At 39.1% G+C, this 18,878-nt stretch overlaps 1 long non-coding RNA gene across 1 annotated transcript; it reads left to right on the top strand.

Moving 5' to 3' along the window:
* Positions 1-8,204: 8,204 nt before the first annotated feature.
* Positions 8,205-18,496, top strand: LOC138837074 (uncharacterized). Its single transcript, XR_011375169.1, has 4 exons — positions 8,205-8,409; positions 9,921-10,012; positions 17,674-17,808; positions 18,326-18,496. It is a non-coding gene; the product is annotated as an uncharacterized lncRNA (long non-coding RNA).
* Positions 18,497-18,878: the final 382 nt, after the last annotated feature.

Genomic DNA, 18,878 nt, shown 5'->3' with positions numbered 1-18,878 from the left:
TGAGATGAGCTTAATATTCTAGTTTAGAAGCCTGGCACTAGTGCTCACACCTGTTATCCTAGCGACTCAGGAGGCTGAGATCTGAGGATCATGGTTCTGAGCTACCTTGAGCAGGAAAGTCCGTTAGACTTTTAGCTCCAATTAACCAGTAAAAAGCTAAAAGTTGAGGTATGGAACAAGTGGTTAAGTACCAAACTCCAAGGTAGAGTGGGAGGCCCTTAGTTTAAGTCTTATTATAGGTGTATGTGCAATATACATACACACACATGAAATTTTAAAAGTTCCAGTTTAGCCCCAATGATTCTTCAGGAGATTAAGGTGACATAATGATAAGGAACCAGAGTACTGCAAGAGGGCACAAACATACTTGTTGACATGGATTTAGAAGTCTGGTGGAGTCTTTGGAGGCACCTGCACCTAAGTCACTAATTAGGGCTGATGTGCCCCAGTAGTGTTAGTTTTCTGATTTGGATGCTGATTATCCTTATAATCCCTTTCTTTACTTAAATTGTATGATCTTTTGAGCTCCTGTTCTGACACAATGGTTTAACTACATTTGTTTTACTGTTCTCTTTAAATAGCTTTTCACCTGTGAGACTCTTATCTTCAATCACACACACACACACACACACACACACACACACACACACACACACACACACACACAGCTGGAAGTGGAGCTGTTGTTCAAGTGGCTGGGCCCTAGGCTAGAACAAAAAAGCTCAAAAGCAATTCCCAGGCCATGGGGTCAAGCCCCAGAAATGAGGTAAGAGGAAGGTAGCAGCTATTAGATGAAACAGCAGGATAAGAGGCCAGAGCTAGAGTGGTCAAGCCTATGATCCTAACTACCTAAGGAAGTTGAGATCTGAGGATCCAGATTTGAAGCCAGCCCAGGCAGACAAATCAGAGATTTATCCCTAAATAACCAGCCTGGGTTCAATTTCCTCACCTGACAGAAACAAAAACATAAAAGTAAACAAAATTTCTGGGGAAGGTTTATTTCTTATGATGGCTCTTCTGAAAACACTGAAGCCGTAGAAAACATGGATTCTCTTTTTCTCCTCTCCTGTCTCCCTTTTTCTTTCTTTTTTCTTTTTTCTCTGTGCTCTCTTTCTGTCTAGCACATGCTAGGCAAGATATGTAACCACTGAGTTTCATACCTAACCACATGTTTGGATTCTTAGATAATCCAATTCTCACTGGGTGCCAGTGGCTCATGCCTATAAACCTAGCTACTCAGGAGGCTGAGATCTCAGGATCATGGTTCAAAGCCAGCCCGGGCAGGAAAGTCCATGAACTCTTATCTCCAGTAAACCACCAGAAAACTGGAACTGGCTATATCTCTCAAATGGTAGAGTGCTCGCCTTGAGCTGAATAGCTGAGGGACAGCACCCAGGCCCAGAGTTCAAGCCCCATGACTGACAAAAAAAATACAATTCTCTTTACCTCAGAAAAGTTCCATTTTCCTTATATTTATAACCTTATGCCTTTCTAGATCCAAAAATCCAGACTTCACACATTTACACTGCTGAAGGATAAATAATGAGATGCATCTTTTGATGAGGGAAGGGTCCGGGGTCATCCTAAAAACCACAAATCAAAGCATCTTACACTTCTGCTTAGAAACCTACTGCCATTTCCCATTAAGTTCCATATTAAGAGTTAAATCTATCCTGAGCTGGGTGCAGGTTGCTAATGCCTACAATCCTAGCTACTCAGGAGCCTAAGGTTTAGGGATCATAGTTCGAGACAAGCTTGGGCAGGAAAATCTGAGATTCATCACCATTTAACCACACATACGCATACACACGCGCGCGTGCACACACACACACACACACACACACACACACACACACACACACACACACAAACACACACACACACAGAAAATAAAAAGAAAACTTCATCCCATCTCGTAAGCCTGACAAGACATGGTGTCCAAATCCCAGACCTCATCTTATCTTTGTGCAACCCCCACCCCCATTTTTTTGTGCCAGTCCTAGAGCTTAAACTCAGGGTCTGGGCACTGTCCCTGTGCTTCATTTACTCAAGGAACATACTCTACCACTTGAACCACAGCATCACTTCTGGCTTTTTCTGTGTATGTGGCACTGAACCCAGGGCTTCATGCATGCTAGACAAGCACTCTACCACTAAGCCACATTCCAATTTACTTGGCCTCCCTTTTTTTGCAGCTTTTTTCTTTTTCTTTTCTTGGATTGCTAAAATTTGTTAAGGCCTTTGCATTTGCTAGTTAGTCCTCCCTCACCTTTTCCTGCCCCATTCATATAACTAAGCGTCCTCTCAAACACTTTGCTACTGGCCTGGACAGCCCTGTTCTGCCCATTTGGGCCTTGCCAAGTCAGTGGCTTGGGTGACCCCTGACCTCGGGATAATGTGGGAGGGTACTTGGCACTCAGTACCTCTCGGATGGTCAGATCTTCAAAAACACAAAGGCAGTCTCCTTTTCCAAGCCAACATCACTCCAATGACTATGGTCAGCCAACCTTTAAACCACTGGTTGGTGCCCAAACTCAACAAACCAGACCCCAGCCGCATCAGATCGAAGAAGAAGCAGGACCAAGAAGTACAAGCGGCCAGACCCACCCAGCAGGGGGAAGTATTCCCCAGGCATTGGGAGCATGTTTTGGAGGTGTCAGCAGTGGCTGTGGTGCTGGCTGGGTGCATAGTACTCCCCAAGTTGTGGTCGGCAGGAGCAAGGTAAGTCCCAGAGTAGGTGCTGGTAGCCTTGATTGCTGAGAAGAGAAAATGAAAGAAAAGGTGGCCTGAGGGTGTGTGGTAGGTGTGAGAGACACAAGCATATGCATTTTGGTTCCTTAAAAATATGAATCCCTTCAGCTTATTTTTTTCTTAGTTCACTGGTGTATTCTCTTCCAATTCATCATAAAATACCCAGAAAACTTAGGAAACCATTAAATAATGCAATTTCACTTTCACCTACCTGTTATTCATTTATGTTTGCTGTGAGATGATGAATTCATTGAGAGTAGAGTATCTACATTCCTTCTACTAATAATATTAACAGCATAAACAATATAAACTCATAGTCTTCCAGTCTAGAACATTCTAGATGATTTTTTTGGTCGGTCCTGGGGCCTGAACTCTGGGCCTGGGCACTGTCCCTCAGCTCTTCAGCGTAGGGCTAGCACTCTACCACTTGAGCCACAGTGCCACTTCCGGATTTTTCTGCATATGTGGTGCTGAGGAATCAAACCCAGGGCATCATGCATGCAAGGCAAGCACTCTACTACTGATCCACCTTCCCAGCGCCTCTAGATGATCTTTAAATCATGTAGATTCAAATTTAGATGGTGATGACCAAAAAATAGAGATTACCATTGTTTCCTATTTCAGAGTATGTCCTAATCTTATATGAAGTTACATGAATTACATTTCTACAATGATATATTTTGTATGTATTACATATCGTGCATGAATTACACATATTATACAACACACACACACACACACACACACATACACACACACACACACACACACACACACACACACACACGTATACATACAGCTTAGCTCCAAGGTGTCTTAAAGTTGCTTTCTGGTTTCATGCCTTGTGATTGTTTTTCTCCCTGGTATTTTAATGGCTCTAGGCAACTGGTACCATATATAACTTTGAGCTTTCTCATGGATTGTTTTTATACCTTTGAACTCTTTCTCTGGCATTTTCACCTATCATAATCCTATGTACCTCTCATGGCAGACATTTGCAGATGCCTATGGGCCTAATAAAGTTAACATAAATGAGTGAATTGAATTCAAGTGCCAGTTTTGAGGTGCAGGAGCATTGCCTGAAAGGACCAGTTGCCTGAAAGGACCATTTGGCATGAGGTAGTTATTAACCAGTCAGTATAGAGCCTTTGTTTCAAGTTTTCAAGGGAAATTGGACACTTGCACATTTGTATGAAGACTGGTTTTTTGTATATATTTTTTACTGTAAAGATACTGTACAGAGGGGTTACAGTTACATGAACAAGGTAATGAGTCCATTTCCTATCGAGCAATGTTACCTCCTCCTTTGTTTTTCTTCTTCTTTTTTTTATTGTGAAAGTACTGTACAGAGGGGTTACAATTACATGGGCACGATAATGAGTACATTTCTTATCAAGCATTGTAGCCTCCTCCTTTTTTTCCCCTTCCCATCCATTCCCATCCTCCCCTCTGTCCCCCCATCCTCCCTGCCCCCCACAAAAGTTCATTTTCGACATGATGACTTGTACATCTCATTGTTGCAATGGGTCCACCTGTATCCTTATTTAAATGATTTTTTTCCCTTTTCCCTCCACAAATTATACCGACACTAAATACAGTGAAAGCAGGGGTTATACTGTGGGGGAGGGACATACAAAGCAACAATGAAATAATCTTATAAATGTGTTAGAAACAATCACATGAAAGAAAAAAAGCATTTGAATACATATCTTAGGGTTCATTTCCCTAACATCACCTTATCTGACCTTTTCTGCTTGACTCAGACATATACTAGATATTGCAAATAAGGAAATCTATGGGACCTATGTTTCTTTGGGCCTGGCTTATGAAGACTAGTTTTTAAACATGGAACTCATTTAAAAGTTTAGACACTATATAGATAAATTAAAAACATCTCTAGGCTAGGTTTGACACTCCAAGCTCTAGACTTTTGTTTGGTACTTTGTGATTGAATAATGTCTTCTGATTCAAAATGGCTGTTTTCCTTTCTGCTAGCATTTTTGGTGTATATCTTAATTATAGTAGTGTGCTGGTCTTTCTGCCTTATTAGTTGCTAGTATGTTTTTAAAATCTATTTGAGGGTTGGGAAGGTTGCTCAGTGGTACAGCGCTTGCCTTGCATGCCTGAGGCCCTGAGTTCAATCCTCAGCACCACATAAGGAAAAAGTAAAAAGCCGGAAGTGGTGCTGTGGCTCAAGTGGTAGAGTGCTAGCCTTGAGCTGAAGAGCTGAGGGACAACGCCCAGGCCCAGAGTTAAGGCCCCATGACTGGACCAAAAAACAAAAAACAAAAACATAAAAAAAAACAAATAAAATCTATTTGAAACATTTGATATCATATATTGGCTCTTTCCTGCATGTAGTCCATGTCTCTATAGAAAAGGTTTATACATACCTATGTGTATGGGTGAAGGAGGGTGAAATAAAATGAGAGAGAGCAAAAAAGAAGAGGGTGAAGGAAAGGGCAGGAAATATATTAATTCTCTCAAGCTATTTGGTTCTCCTTCTCTTTGTTGAAGGGCCAATATGATATTGATTTAATTCCCAAAGAGCTCTTCTGGAAGGAATTAGATTGGGTATTTGAATTGCTGCTCAAAAGTTGATTTGAGGTGCTGGGAATGTGGCTTAGTAATAGAGTGCTTGCCTACCATGCATGAAGCCCATTGCTCAATTCCTCAGTACCACATACACAGAAAAAGCCAGAAGTGGGCTGTGCCTCTCAAGTGTTAGAGTGCTAGTTTTGAGCAAAAAAAGCTCCAGGACAGTGGCCAGGCCTTGAGTTCTAGTCCCAGAACTGGCAAAAATAATGTTGAAGTAGGAGGTCAATGGATATAGCCAAATGGTGGAGCTCTTCCCTGGTATGTGTGGGGTCCTGAATTCTATTGCTCACACTGTAAAAAAAAAAAAAAAAAAAAAACATAAGTAAGTATGAAATATAAGTCAATCGTCATCTCTTTTTTAAAATTTTTTTATTGTAAAGATACTATACAGAGGGTTACAGTTACATGAGCAAGGTAATGAGTACACTTTCTATTGAGCATTGTTAACCCCTCCATTGTTTTCCCCCTAATATTCCTTCCCTCCCTACCTCCCCCGAGGTTCTTTTTTTTTTTAATTGTGATTAAGTGATTACATAATTTCCAAAATTTCACAGTATTGTGGAATAATGATGCTCATTTAAAGTCACAAGTTCATTCTAACTTTCCTGGAGCAAATTGTCTATCACAGTCTATAACATATAACAGTGTACACATATACACCATACATGTGATCAGCAGCATGGGGATATTTAGTAGTGGTTCGACCAGATGAGTGAGAGTTCTTTGTTTCTTAAGTCCTGTTAATTTTGTCATATCACCTAACATTTTGGATTTAGCATCCACTTATCAGGGAGACCATGTATTGTTTGTCTCTTTGCTCTTGGCTTACCTCGCTCAACATGATTCCTTCTAGCTCCATCCATTTCCCTGCAAATGCCATTATTTTGTCATTTCTAATGGCTGCATAATATTCCATTGTGTATAGATACCACAATTTTTGGATCCATTCCTCTGTGGTGGGGCATCTGGGTTGTTTCCATATCCTAGCTATTGTGAACAGTGCTGCAATAAGCATGGAGGTTCACATGTCCTTATATATTGGTTCCTGTTGTTCAGGGTAGATGCCTAAAGTGGTATGACTGGGCCGTAAGGGAGGTCAATCTTTAGCTTTATAAGGACCCTCCAGACTGCTTTCTAAAGTGGTTGTATAAGTGTACATTCCCACCAGCAGTGTAGTAGGGTTCCTCTTTCTCCACATCCCCTCCAGCATTTGTCTTTGGCTGATTTGTGGATGTGGGATATTCTGACGTCATCTCTTTCGTAACATCAAATGTTCCAATACTAACAGAATTTTGGTATATTTATGATGAATATTTTTAATAATAACAAAATGCCCAGAAAGTGTTTCATACTTATAATCCTAGATATTCCAGAGAAAGAGATAGGAGGATTATGGTTTAAGAGCATACCAAACAAAAAGTTAGTGTTTCAGAGATAGCAAGCATGGTAGTTTATGTCTGTAATCTTAGGTACTTGAGAGGCAGTGTAAGAAATTCGTGGTCTGAGGCTCACCTGTGCAAATTAGGAAACCCTATCCAAAAAACAAAAGCAAAAGGATTAGAGACATCTTTTAATCACTAGGGCCACCACTACAAATAGGAAACAAAACCCTAAAAAACTGTTCTGACAGAAATGTTTTTGGATAGATTAAATCTCTGGAAGAGTTTTAGTAGTAAGTGATTACTAAAGATTTTAAAGGATAGTCAGTAAAAGGGGAAATAGATAATGAACCTCCTCACAATGAAAAACTTGCTCAGGGAAAGACCCTAGGAAGACAGGAAAAAGATAAACTATAAACTAGCATGAAATATTTGCAAACCATATAGTAGAGGAGTTAAATCTCCAAAATACAGTGTTCTCAAATCTCTGTAGTACATAATGATAAAAACCAAACCAGAATGATTCGATAATGACCAAAAGATACAAATAAATGTTTCCCTGAAGAGTATATATTCAGCAAATAAGCACATAAAAGGATGCCTTGGTCCCAGCCCTTAGAGAAATGCAACTTAAAAGGCACAGTGAGGTACCACTACATACCTGTCTGAATGGCTCAATCAAAATAGTGACAACACAAGATTGATCAGAATTCAAGTGAACTTGATTATTCATACATTGCCACTAGGAAAGTAAAATGATATTTTCCTTGGGAAAAAATAGAACAATACCTGGTTTTTGGACAGTCCTGTGACTTGAACTCAGTCCCATGGCACTATCCGTGAGCTTCTTTTTAGCTCAAGGCTAGCGCTCTACCACTTGACCTACAGTGCCAGTTTCTGTGCATGTGGTACTGAGTAATCAAACAAAGGGCTTCATGCATGCTAGGCTACTACTCAGGTACATGCCCAGCCTAACAGTAACATTTAAAATTTAACTGAGCAGGCATTTTTCCCAGAGAAAGCTTTCATTCCCATAAACACCTGTACATAAGCTTTCTGAATCATTTTATTTCTGTGATAGTCCCAAAGTACATTTATACCATGGACTATTCAGAAACAGTAAAAAAAAATCTTAATACAAGTGGGTCTGGAGGGACTTAAATGCTGTGTAAAAATTCTTAACAAGTGACATGCTATGTAATTCCATCTATACTTCTTTAAGTGACAGAATTTCAGTTGAAATATGTTGAAAGCTGAAGATTGGTGGATTCTGCCACAATGAATTATGCTTCAGTTATGAAAGCTGTTACTAGGAGAACCTGGGGGAAGATCTGTGGGATCTTGTCTGTATTAATTTACTAATGTTCCTGCCTGTGACTCTGTGAAAGTGTCAAAAGATTTAGACAAATAATTTATACTAAAAAAAAGCTGACCTCAATCACTTTTTCCCTTGGACTTTCTGATAAAGATGATCCTGAGACTCCACTGATAACTGAAGCAAGTCCTATCATTGAAGAAAGAAACTGTAAGTCAGTGGAGAATTCTGAGTCTGTGAAGAATACTGAATCTGTTGACCAACATACCAATCAAGAGACTTAATGGAAGCTGTAGTGTCCAGTTGAAAAAACCAGAAGTTGGGTCTTCCAGGGACCCTGAGACTTCAGAAGTTCTCCCTTTTCAGGTATCACAGAATCTCTATTTTTTTTTGTGGGTTGTGGGGCTTGAGTTCTGGGCTTGGGCACTATCTCTGTGTTCTTCAGCTCAAGGTGAGCACTCTACCACTTGAGCCACAGTACCACTAATGGTTTAGTGGAGGTAAGAGTCTGATGGACTTTCCTGCCCTGGCTGGCATTAAACCGTGATCCTCAGATCTCAGCCTCCTGAGTAGCTAGGATTACAGGCGTGAGCCACTGGTGCCCAGCTAGAATCTCTATTAAAATATTGGGATTTAAAAATATTAGAGTTTACCAGGTACCCCTGGCTCACACCTGTAATCTTAGCTACTGAGGATGCTTAGGTCCAGATGAATGCAGATTCCATCTCCAACTAAATGCCAGCAAAGTGCTACACTAGAGGTATGGCTCAAGTGGTAGAGTGCCAGCCATGAGCAAGCAAGCCAAATGTGTGAAGCCCTGGTACAATGAGAAAAACAAATCATTTAAATAGGGATACAGGTGGACCCATTGCAACAATGAGATGTACAAGTCATTATGTCGAAAACGAACTTTACAACTTTGGTGGGGGGTCAGGGAAAACTGGGTGGGGGGGCGGGGGGAAGGATGGGAAGGGATGGGAAGGGGAAACAAAGGAGGCGGCTAAATGCTTGATAAGAAATGTACTCATTATCTTGCCCATATAATTGTAAACCCTCTGTACAGTATTTTCACAATAAAAAAGACAGATTCAAGCTCAATGCTAATTTAGGTTTACATTTCTTTTCTTATTTTTACAACCATAAATAATAGTTTTTCAGTTCTATAAATGCCATCAGCAGTAATTTCCTTTGCTGCATGGTGCCTACATAATAAACACAGACAACTGTCTATCAGTCAAGCAATGCATTAAGCAAATATTATTAGGTTCCCATACTTTAGCTAATACTTAGATAACTTATGTATATTGTACTCTGGCTCAATAATTTTTCACACTTTCTTGTGTCTTCCCCCCCCCCCATTTACTGGGACAATAGGAAACTTTCCAAAGATATACCCCAGGCCAGATGGAAATATTGGGGCCCCGGGGGCAAGTCCTTGCTCTCCTCAGCCTCAGCTACAGTGGCCACAGTGGGTAAAATCATCAGTCATTTCATTACTGTCTGTGTGCGTTTTACAGATTTGTGTTACAAAGGACTTAGTTAATAATTCTCCTTCCACATTTGTTCAAGGGTTTATTGTTTGAAGAAAAATAATCATGAGATGATAGACACTGCTAGTAGAATTGGTAGCATTTTCTTATTAGAATGAAGTCTAGGAATTGCTATAAATGTCTGTTCTTTAATGATGATATATCAGGGTTTTGTTTAAAAAATGTTATACTAAGGAGATATTTTCAAGGAATAATTACCCCAATTGTTAAAAATAACCTGTCTTATAGCATTCATGATTTTAGATATACACACTTTGATATTTCGTTTTTAGAATTTAGCTTGGTAAGTTTGGGTAATAAAGAGCAACAAATTTAATTTTTCTCTAGGACAAGATACTTCAAACATCATTGAAACAACAGAGTCTTCCCTTGGGATCCCTAGTCCCAGTGAGATTTCAGCTGAAGTCAAGCTGCTGAAGGTCAGTATAGAGAAAATTTAAGTCCTAGGATACTTTGGATTCAGTAGCTAGCTTGTGCATTTTTGATATTAAGGACATGGGGACATCCTACAGCTGTGGTGGGTTGCCTTGTGAATCCAGCTGCCAGTTAGAGATCTGTGTCTTGTAACTGTTCATATCTCTCTACTCTGCATCTGAAGTAATTTCAAGGACTGCTGTATAATAAAATTATATTGCCATATATGCTGAATATAAGAATTACTTAGCACTTTATATGGCAACCACGGTTGGCTGAATTTAAAACTGACAGGACCAAAAAAGATTTTTGTTTATTTAGGGCTATTTTTTTTGCCTTTTGTTTTTTGTTTGTTTGATTTTCTACCTTTTGTTTTTTGATACTAGGCATTGAACCCAGGATGTTGCAATTGCTAGGCAAGTGTTTTGCCATTGAGCTGAGGTACATTCTAGCCTTTTCTCTCTCTTTTTTTTTTGCATTTGGGTTTTTATGAAGGTGAGGGTTTATATATATATATAGTGAAAATACCATACAGAGGTGTTACAATTACATGGACAAGGTAATGAGTACATTTCTTATCAAGCATTATTGCCTCCTCCTTTGTTACCCCTTCCCATCCCTTCCCATTTCCCGTTCCCCCCACTTCCATCACCACCCCACACACACCGTGCCAAAGTTGTAAAGTTCGTTTTTTGACATTGTTGCAATAGGTCCAACTGTATCCCTATTTAAAATATTTGTTTTTTTTCCTTCCCCTCCACAAATTATACCAACATCAAATACAGTGAAAACAGGGGTTATACCGTGGGGGAGGGACATACAAAGCAACAAAGAAATCATCTTATAAATATGTTAGAAACAATTGTATGAAAGAAAAAAGAAACATTTGTGTCCTTATCTTGGGGATCATTTCACCTACCATCAACTTTTCTTACCGTTTCTGCTTGTCTTAGACATATACTAGTTATTGCAAATAAGGGAAATCATGGGACCTATGTTTATTTGGGCCTGGCTTACTTCACTTCATATAATTTTGTCCAACTCTCCATTTCATAACAAATGGGGCAATGTCATTCTTTCTGATGGAGGCATCGAATTCCATTGTGTATATATGCCACATTTTCTTGATCCATTCATCTACTGAGGGGCATCTGGGTTGGTTCCATATCTTAGCTATGGTAAATTATGCTGCAGTATACATAGTCGTGCTTGTAGCTTTAGCATGGTCTTCTTTGTGATCGCTTGGGTAAATGCCCAAAAGAGGGATTGCTGGGTCATAGGGAAACTCTATGTAGACTCTTTTGAGGAACCTCCATACTACATTCCAAAGTGGTTGAACAAGTTTATACTCCCACCAACAATTCAGAAGAGCTCCCTTCTGTCCACATCCCCTCCAACATCTGTTGTTATAAGAGTTCTTGATTCTAGCCATTCTAACAAGGGTTAGGTGGTATCACAATGTTGTTTTGATTTGCATTTCTTTTATGGCTGGGGAGGTTGAGCATTTCTTCATGTGTCCATTGGCCATCCTTCTTTCCTCTTCAGAGAAGTTTCTCTTTAAGTCTTTAGCCACTTATTTATTGGGCAGTTGTTTCTTTGAGGATTTGTTGTTGGGAAATTAAATTTTTTTGAGTTCAAGTTGTATTTTAGATATGTGACCCTTGTCCGTTGTATGGCTAGTGAAAATCTTTTCCCAATCGGTGGGCTTTCTATTGCTCTTGCTATGTCCTTTGCCATGCAGAAGTTCTGCAATTTCATGTAATCCCATGTGCCCAACCTTTCTTTGATTTGTTGTGTTTCTGGGTCTCTTTTAAAAACATTTTGGTCTGTGCCAAGATTTATTCTTCGAAGTTTGTCTTGATCAAAAGGAAACCTGCACTTCTAAGCCGTATGGAAAAGTTTTGAAGACCAGTTTGTTTTCTTCATCTCTCACAGCCCATATTGTTTCTCATTTAATACTCTTTGCTCATCTCTATCTTTTTTTCTCTGGAAGCAGATTTATTCTATCTGTTTTTCTCCATCTTCAGAGTTATATCATGTTTTGGCGTATATACCCATCAGAGACTAACAGGTTCCACTATCACTACTTGTGTATACCTAAGAGAGAACTGGATTGACATACCTTTGGGTCCATAGTGCATGGGTCAGTAGCCATGTCAGTAGACATGGCTGCAAAATACTCCATATATGAGGCACTGTTCTTACTGATGAGGCTATTTACTGTGAGGCTATTTTGGCTTTGACTAACACACTATGTGTTTAAAAAATGAGTTTATTTTTCTCCCTAAAGGACTCTAGAAATAGACTATTGCATGTTGTTTTGGTGAACGTAGGGTCCTGGTACCTTCAGTTTTCTTTGTTGTTTACTTTATGATTTTGTAATTGTTGTCAGATCATGCTGTGAGTGCAAGTATGGTATTCTCAAACAGATAAGCTCAAATTCAGGAGTTACAGAGACAGGAAGTTTCATTTCTCCTCATGCCCCCAGCAACTAGAATGGTTTAATGTCTAACTCTGATGCTTTGAGATATTGGGAGATTAAATTGTTAGCATTATCAGAAATTTTTATCAGGAGTTGCTTTTAGTGGGCAAAGAAAACAGGAGTTAGAAGTATGTTTGGATAGTAAACAGCAGTGACTTCATAAACACTTGAAGGACATCTGTCATTCAGAGCCATGTTTTAAGAGGGGAATGAAAATCATGGAAAACCCTGGGAAGAGTGGCTAGTATTAATGTCTTAAAAACTTGGAGAGTTAATGGATCATGCATATGAAAATCTAAGGAAAAGAGATAGGGAGAATATACCCTTTTTATACCTTTGAAGGCTAGCATGGAGGGCAGAGTTTAGGTTGTGTTTACTTATGTCTCATGAGTAGAGAACTCCCACTACTCAGTGGAAGTTTTATGGACTTAGATTTTAGTTGAATATTAAGTGTACCAGAATAGAATTGGTGGCATTTTCATCCTAAAGCCTTTCCCATCTTCTAAAGTTCCTAAGGAGAGAAATTAATTTCACTGTGAAGGAAATTATACTAGAGATGGTTCTTTTTAGAAGTTTGAGGTAAAAGATACCAATGAAATCACTCGGTCATCTTTTTTGCAATTTTGTCATGTTCCTTTAAGGATGTTGTCTTCTGCTTCGTGTGTGTGTGTGTGTGTGTGTGTGTGTGTGTGTGTTATTCCTGGGGGTTAAAAGCAGGACCTGGGTGCTGTCCCTGAACCTTTTTGCTCAAGGCTAGCACCCTACTACTTGAGCAACAGCTATACTTCTGTGATAATTACTTTTTTTTTTTTGGTGATTAATTGGAGAGATAAATCTGCCTGGACTAGACTACCTTGCCTGGTCTGGCCTCAAACTGTGATGCTCAGATCTCAGCCTCCTGGATAACTAGAGTTCCAAGTGTGAACCACTGGCATCCAGCTAGTTAGCTAGCTAGCTTGCTTGCTTCCTTGCTTCCTTTCTTCCTCCACCCCACTTTTTTTTGTCTGTCATGGGGCTTGATCTCTGGGTGTGGGCCCTGTCCCTGTACCCTTCTGCTCAAGCTAGCACTCTAGCTCTTGAGCCACAGCGCCACTTCCGGTTTTCTGAGTGGTTTATTGGAGATAAGTGTCTCACAGACTTTCTTTCCCAGGCTAGCTTTGAACGGTGATCCTCAGATCTCAGTCTCCTGAGTAGCTAGGATTATAGGTGTGAGTTACCGGTTTCAGGCCTCTTTCTTTTTTAATGTTTATGTTCTGGCACTGGGGTTTGAACTCCCATCTTCACAGTCTACCTTGTCCTCCTCCCCCACAGCTGGCACATGAACCCTGCCTCTGATTTTTGCTGGATAAATAAATGGAGATGAAAGTCTCACAGGTTCTTCTGCCCTTGTGGCTTTCCATTGTGATCTTTAGATCTCAGCCCAGAGATCCTAGGACCATAGGCGTGAGTCATCAGTGGCCCAGTCCTGCTTTCTGGATTCAGATTCATATTTCAAAACTTTTTAACTGTTACTAAAAGATACGGGTTACAGTTATATAAGTTGGGTAAAGAGTACATTTCTTTTTTATCAATCGTGGACATGAACTCTGGGCCTGGGCACTGCCTCTCAGCTCTAGAGCTCAAGGCTAGTTAGTGCTCTACTACTTGAGCCACAATGCCACTTCTAGTTTTCTGATGGTTTATTGGAGATAAGAGTCTCACAGACTTTGCTACCAGGGCTTGCTTTGAACCACAATCCTCAGATCTCAGCTTCCTGAGTAGCTAGGATTACAGGTGTGAGCCACTGGTACCCAACTAAGAGTACATTTCTTTATTTTTTCTTCACCCTTTTTTTATTTTTAATTTTTATTGTGAAAATGCTGTACAGAAGTGTTCCAATTACGTGGGCAAGATAATGAGTACATTTCTTATCAAGCATTGTAGCCTCCTCCTTTGTTTCCCCTTCCCTCCCCCACCCTCCCCCACCCAATTCTCCTCCTCCCCCCAAAGTTTCAAAGTTTGTTTTTCCACATAACGACTTGTACATCTCATTCTTGCTATGGATCCACCTGTATCCCTATTTAAAGGATTTGTTTTTTGGACAATGTCACCACTTTCTTCTCTCTGTTAGGCTTGATTATAGGGAGTCTAGTGTAGCCTTCAATCTTAAGGACTAGTTAATCTTTACTGCTGAGCCCTGATTCCTCTGAATTCACTCTTATTCCTCAGGTGTTCAGTGAAGTCTGTTCACTTGATTGTTTAAAAACCAGATGTTTCCGCATAGCTTGAGCTATGGGGATTGTGTTGCTTACTACTTACACTAGTTCTTCTCCAACTGTGTGGCGTTACCTAATGTTTTTTAACAGTGTATTATTCAGATAAAGACACATGGGCACATCTGTAGCTTCTTGAAACATTTTACTTATATAGCTGCATCCTCTGAAGTTTTCTGACTTTCAAATGATAGCTGCTTCAGCCTTCCCTGATGCCAGCCTTTTCCCTGACTTACATTGTGTGTGAGTGTTCTGTTGTCTTTAGGATCTCCTCTGTGTGTTGGGGTTTGGAACTTTTCTCTAGGCAGAAAGCCCAGCTGTAGGGTTGACTTTGTTTCTCTTTTCTCCTGGACCAAAGTCTTTTATTTTGTCTTTTTTTCCATTGTCTAAAAATAGTTCTTTCTTATATTTTGTCTGGTTTTCTAGTTGCTGTATAGGAAGGCAAGTGTAATATCAGCTTATTTATAGTACTTGAAAGCAAAAGTTCTCTCCATAATAGAGTGTTTGATATAATATAGTTTAATTACTTGGTGTACTTGTTGATCTCTTATATGATTTTTAAAGATAAAAGAGAACTGATTATTTTTGAAACATACTCATCTTTGTAATATATATTGATTCCCTTACTAAGAATCAGCATAGTCTTCTAGGACAAAGTTGAGCTATAATTTGCATACAGTAAAACTGTTTTTTTTGCAATATGACTTTGTGTTGAGAAATAATAATTATGTTTATACTGTATAGTCACAGTATATTGTGATACACAGACACAGAATATTTTCTGTATTTGTATGGCTCACTGAGATATAAGAATATTTTCATTACTAAGGGAGTTCCTTCATGCCAGTCTGTAGCCACACCGTTCTGTCTGTTCACAGCATTTTCCAACCATTGATCTCTTTCTGACTATAGTTTCCTCTTGTTTAGAAAAATGTTTACTATGTGTAGATAAATACTTTTTTCTTTTGCCAATTGTGGGGCTTGAACTCAGGACTTGGGTGTTGTCCCTGACCCTTTCTGTACTTAAGGCAGCTGTCACTCTACCACTTAAGCCACAGCGCTATTCCCTAAATTTTTTGAGAAGTTATTTGGAAATAAGTATCTCATGGACTTTCCTGCCTGGAAGGCTTTGAACTGTGATCTTCAGATCTCAGTCTTCAGAGTAGCTGAGAAGGATTACAGGCATGAGTCACCAGACACCACTGCCTGGCTATTGTAACCTTTGTTTATTTATTTTGGCAATATGAAGTACCACTTGAGCCACATCCTTATTCCTTTCTTCTGCCTGTCTATCTATCTATCTATCTATCTATCTATCTATCTATCTATCTATCTATCTATCTATCTATCTATCTATCTATCTATCTATCTATCTATCTATCTATCTATCTATCTATCTATCTATTTATCTATCTTTCTTTCTTTCTATCTATCTATCTATCTATCTATCTATCTATCTATCTATCTATCTATCTATCTATCTATCTATCTATCTATCTATCTATCTATCTATCTATCTATCTACAGGGAGCAGTTTTGTTCTCAGAGATGTCAGTTCATAATGGCAGGAAGGTCATGGCAAAGCAGAATCAATCATACCATGGCAACTAGAAAGCAGAAATAGCTAGTTTGTTTTTGGATCCAATCACTGGCTTTTACTTGTGCTGGCTTTGGGCTACAATTCTGCCTCTACTTTGTAAGCAGCTGTGATTACAGGCGTAAACTGTGTCTTTGGATTCTCTTTTCATTCTTTTCACTGTGTAGCCTGGCATCCTTGAACTGGATATGAATGTAGCTTAGGCTGGCCTCAGACTCACAATACTTATGCCTTAGTCTCTGGAGTAATGGCATTATAGGCATATATTAAATACTTAGTTATACTTTAAATTTATGCTTTATATTTTTTTTCTTAATTTTAATACTGAAATTTAAAACAGTTCATTTTCATAATGTGAACTTGTTCAGATTCTTTAAGAGATAGTATGCCCCTTCTAGGAAGATAACTATAGTCCTCACTTTTATCTTAGATTACCTTTGTTTGCTTTTATACTTTACATACTTATAGTACATTTTGTATCTATCTTCTTTCACAACATTTTTGTATCATTTGACCATGTTGCATTTTGGATGTGGTATTCCATTTTGTCACTATGTTATATTTTATTTATTCCACAGTTTTTAAGGATTGAAATAGTTTCCATGTTATAGCTATTACAAATACTGCTGCTCTGAATATTTTTGGTTATTTATTTATTTATTTTTGGCTAGTACTGAGGCTTGAACTCAGGGCCCAGGAACTGTCCCTGAGCTTCTTTTGCACAAGGTTATCACTCTACCACCTGAGCCACAGTGCAATTTCCTGCCTTTTCTATGTATGTTGTACTGAGAAATTGTTCCTAGGGCTTCATGCATGCTAGGCAAGCATTGTACCACTAGGCTACATTCCCAGCCCTGAAATGTCTTCTGATGAACCACTGTACATATGTAGCTATAGTAGATTCTGGCCAGCAGTTTTCCAAAGAGGAGAACCTACTATGTGTCTACATGCAGTGTGTATTATCCTTACTGTTCCACATTCTTCCCAGTGCTTAGTATTGTAGGTCACTCTTAAAGAATTGAAACATATAAATGGCTGGACACTGGTGGCTCATGCTTGTAAACCTAGCCCCTGAGGAAGTTGAGATCTGGGGATTGTGGTTCAAAGCCAGCCCAGGCAGGAATGTCTGTAAGACTCTTCTCTCTAATTAACCAGCAAACAAAGCAGGAAGTGGAGCTGTTGTGCAAGCGGTAGAGTACTATCCTTGAAGAAAAAAAGCTCATAGACATCACCTAGGCCCTGAGTTTTAAGCCCCTGGACTGACACAAAACCCCCACAAAACATGCAAATGTGTTTTCCCAGTATTGTAGTAATGACATTTATGTTGCTTTCTAGGGAAAGGACATTATTAGTGGGGGTTTAGATGCCTTCAAATTCATTGTGAAGAAGACAATAGATGTAATAGCAGAAGGGGATCCTGTATTTAAAATGACCAAGGATCTGATGAACTGGAATTCTACACTGTCTCAGGTACTGTTACCTTTACTGGTTTGATTGCTGTTTTCTGTTGTTCATGTGTTTTGTTTTGTTTTTTAATTTGAATTTTTCCCTTTGTTACCTTGAGATTTTGTTAGTGTATTTCCTTGCAAAGAATTTTCAATGCATTATAAAATGAAGGCATTTTTATGGGCTGGATGTGCAGTTAGAGCTCTAATGCTTATACAAATGGCCAGCTCTTTTCTTTCTGCAGTAGCCTCTGTCAGCGCATTGCAAAATCCTGAGCGCTATCAAGATTGCTTATTAGGTTAATGTTGAAACCACTTTTAGAAATGCATGTGGCTCCTTGGGTAATACTGTCAAGCATCAAATTTTGTTTAGCTACTTTTTTTTCCCATGCAGCTCCTGATCCTTAGTGAATTTGATTTGCCATACCAGGCATGAAGAGCAGCACTCTATACTGGAACTTGTCTCAGCTTTGCTTCTCTCCACTCTTAAAAGTTACCCTTGAGCTATTATTTGCTGCTTCTATACTTCCATCTCTTTTTAGGTTTTACGAGAGGCAAAGGAGAAAGAAGAGCTCATGACCTCCAATGAGGTAGCCATGGAAACAGATAAGAAATCTCATAGTGGGCTACCCTTTGATGAACTTCAAGAACATCTAAAAGTTCTGGAGATGCTTTTGCAAGAAAGTGAAAAAAAGGTAATTCCAATCTCAAACTCCCAGCTGAAAAGAGTCTTCAAAGGATAACCATTGCATCGTTTCTTTTCTCTTTGTATTTTTGGAAGTTGAAATGTCTTTCTGAAGGAGGTGTGGCATGCTGGAAATATTATAATAGAAGAAAAATATCCCTTACTGCTTTATTGTTAGAAATATTGAGTAAGTCAAATGTTATTTCTCTTAAAGTTATAGAAAAAGAACACAATAACAAAGAGGTCTTAATATCAGATATCTTTTTCTTTTACCTTAGTCTTTCATTTTATGGTTTTTCTCCAATGTCATCGGTTTTTAGCTGTCAAAAAGCCTGTTATAGCTGCTAATTTGTATATTATTTCCTGTTAGTTCATCTCCTCTGATAATCTAAGCCATTCTTTCTTCTTTT

The sequence above is a fragment of the Dipodomys merriami genome, unplaced genomic scaffold, assembly GCF_024711535.1.
Source record: "Dipodomys merriami isolate MVZ:Mamm:240054 unplaced genomic scaffold, mDipMer1.0.p SCAF_2603, whole genome shotgun sequence".
NCBI classification, from domain to species: domain Eukaryota; kingdom Metazoa; phylum Chordata; class Mammalia; order Rodentia; family Heteromyidae; genus Dipodomys; species Dipodomys merriami.
The sequence above is the reverse complement of the archived record's forward strand: the minus strand, read 5'-3'. Positions and strand labels throughout refer to the sequence as shown.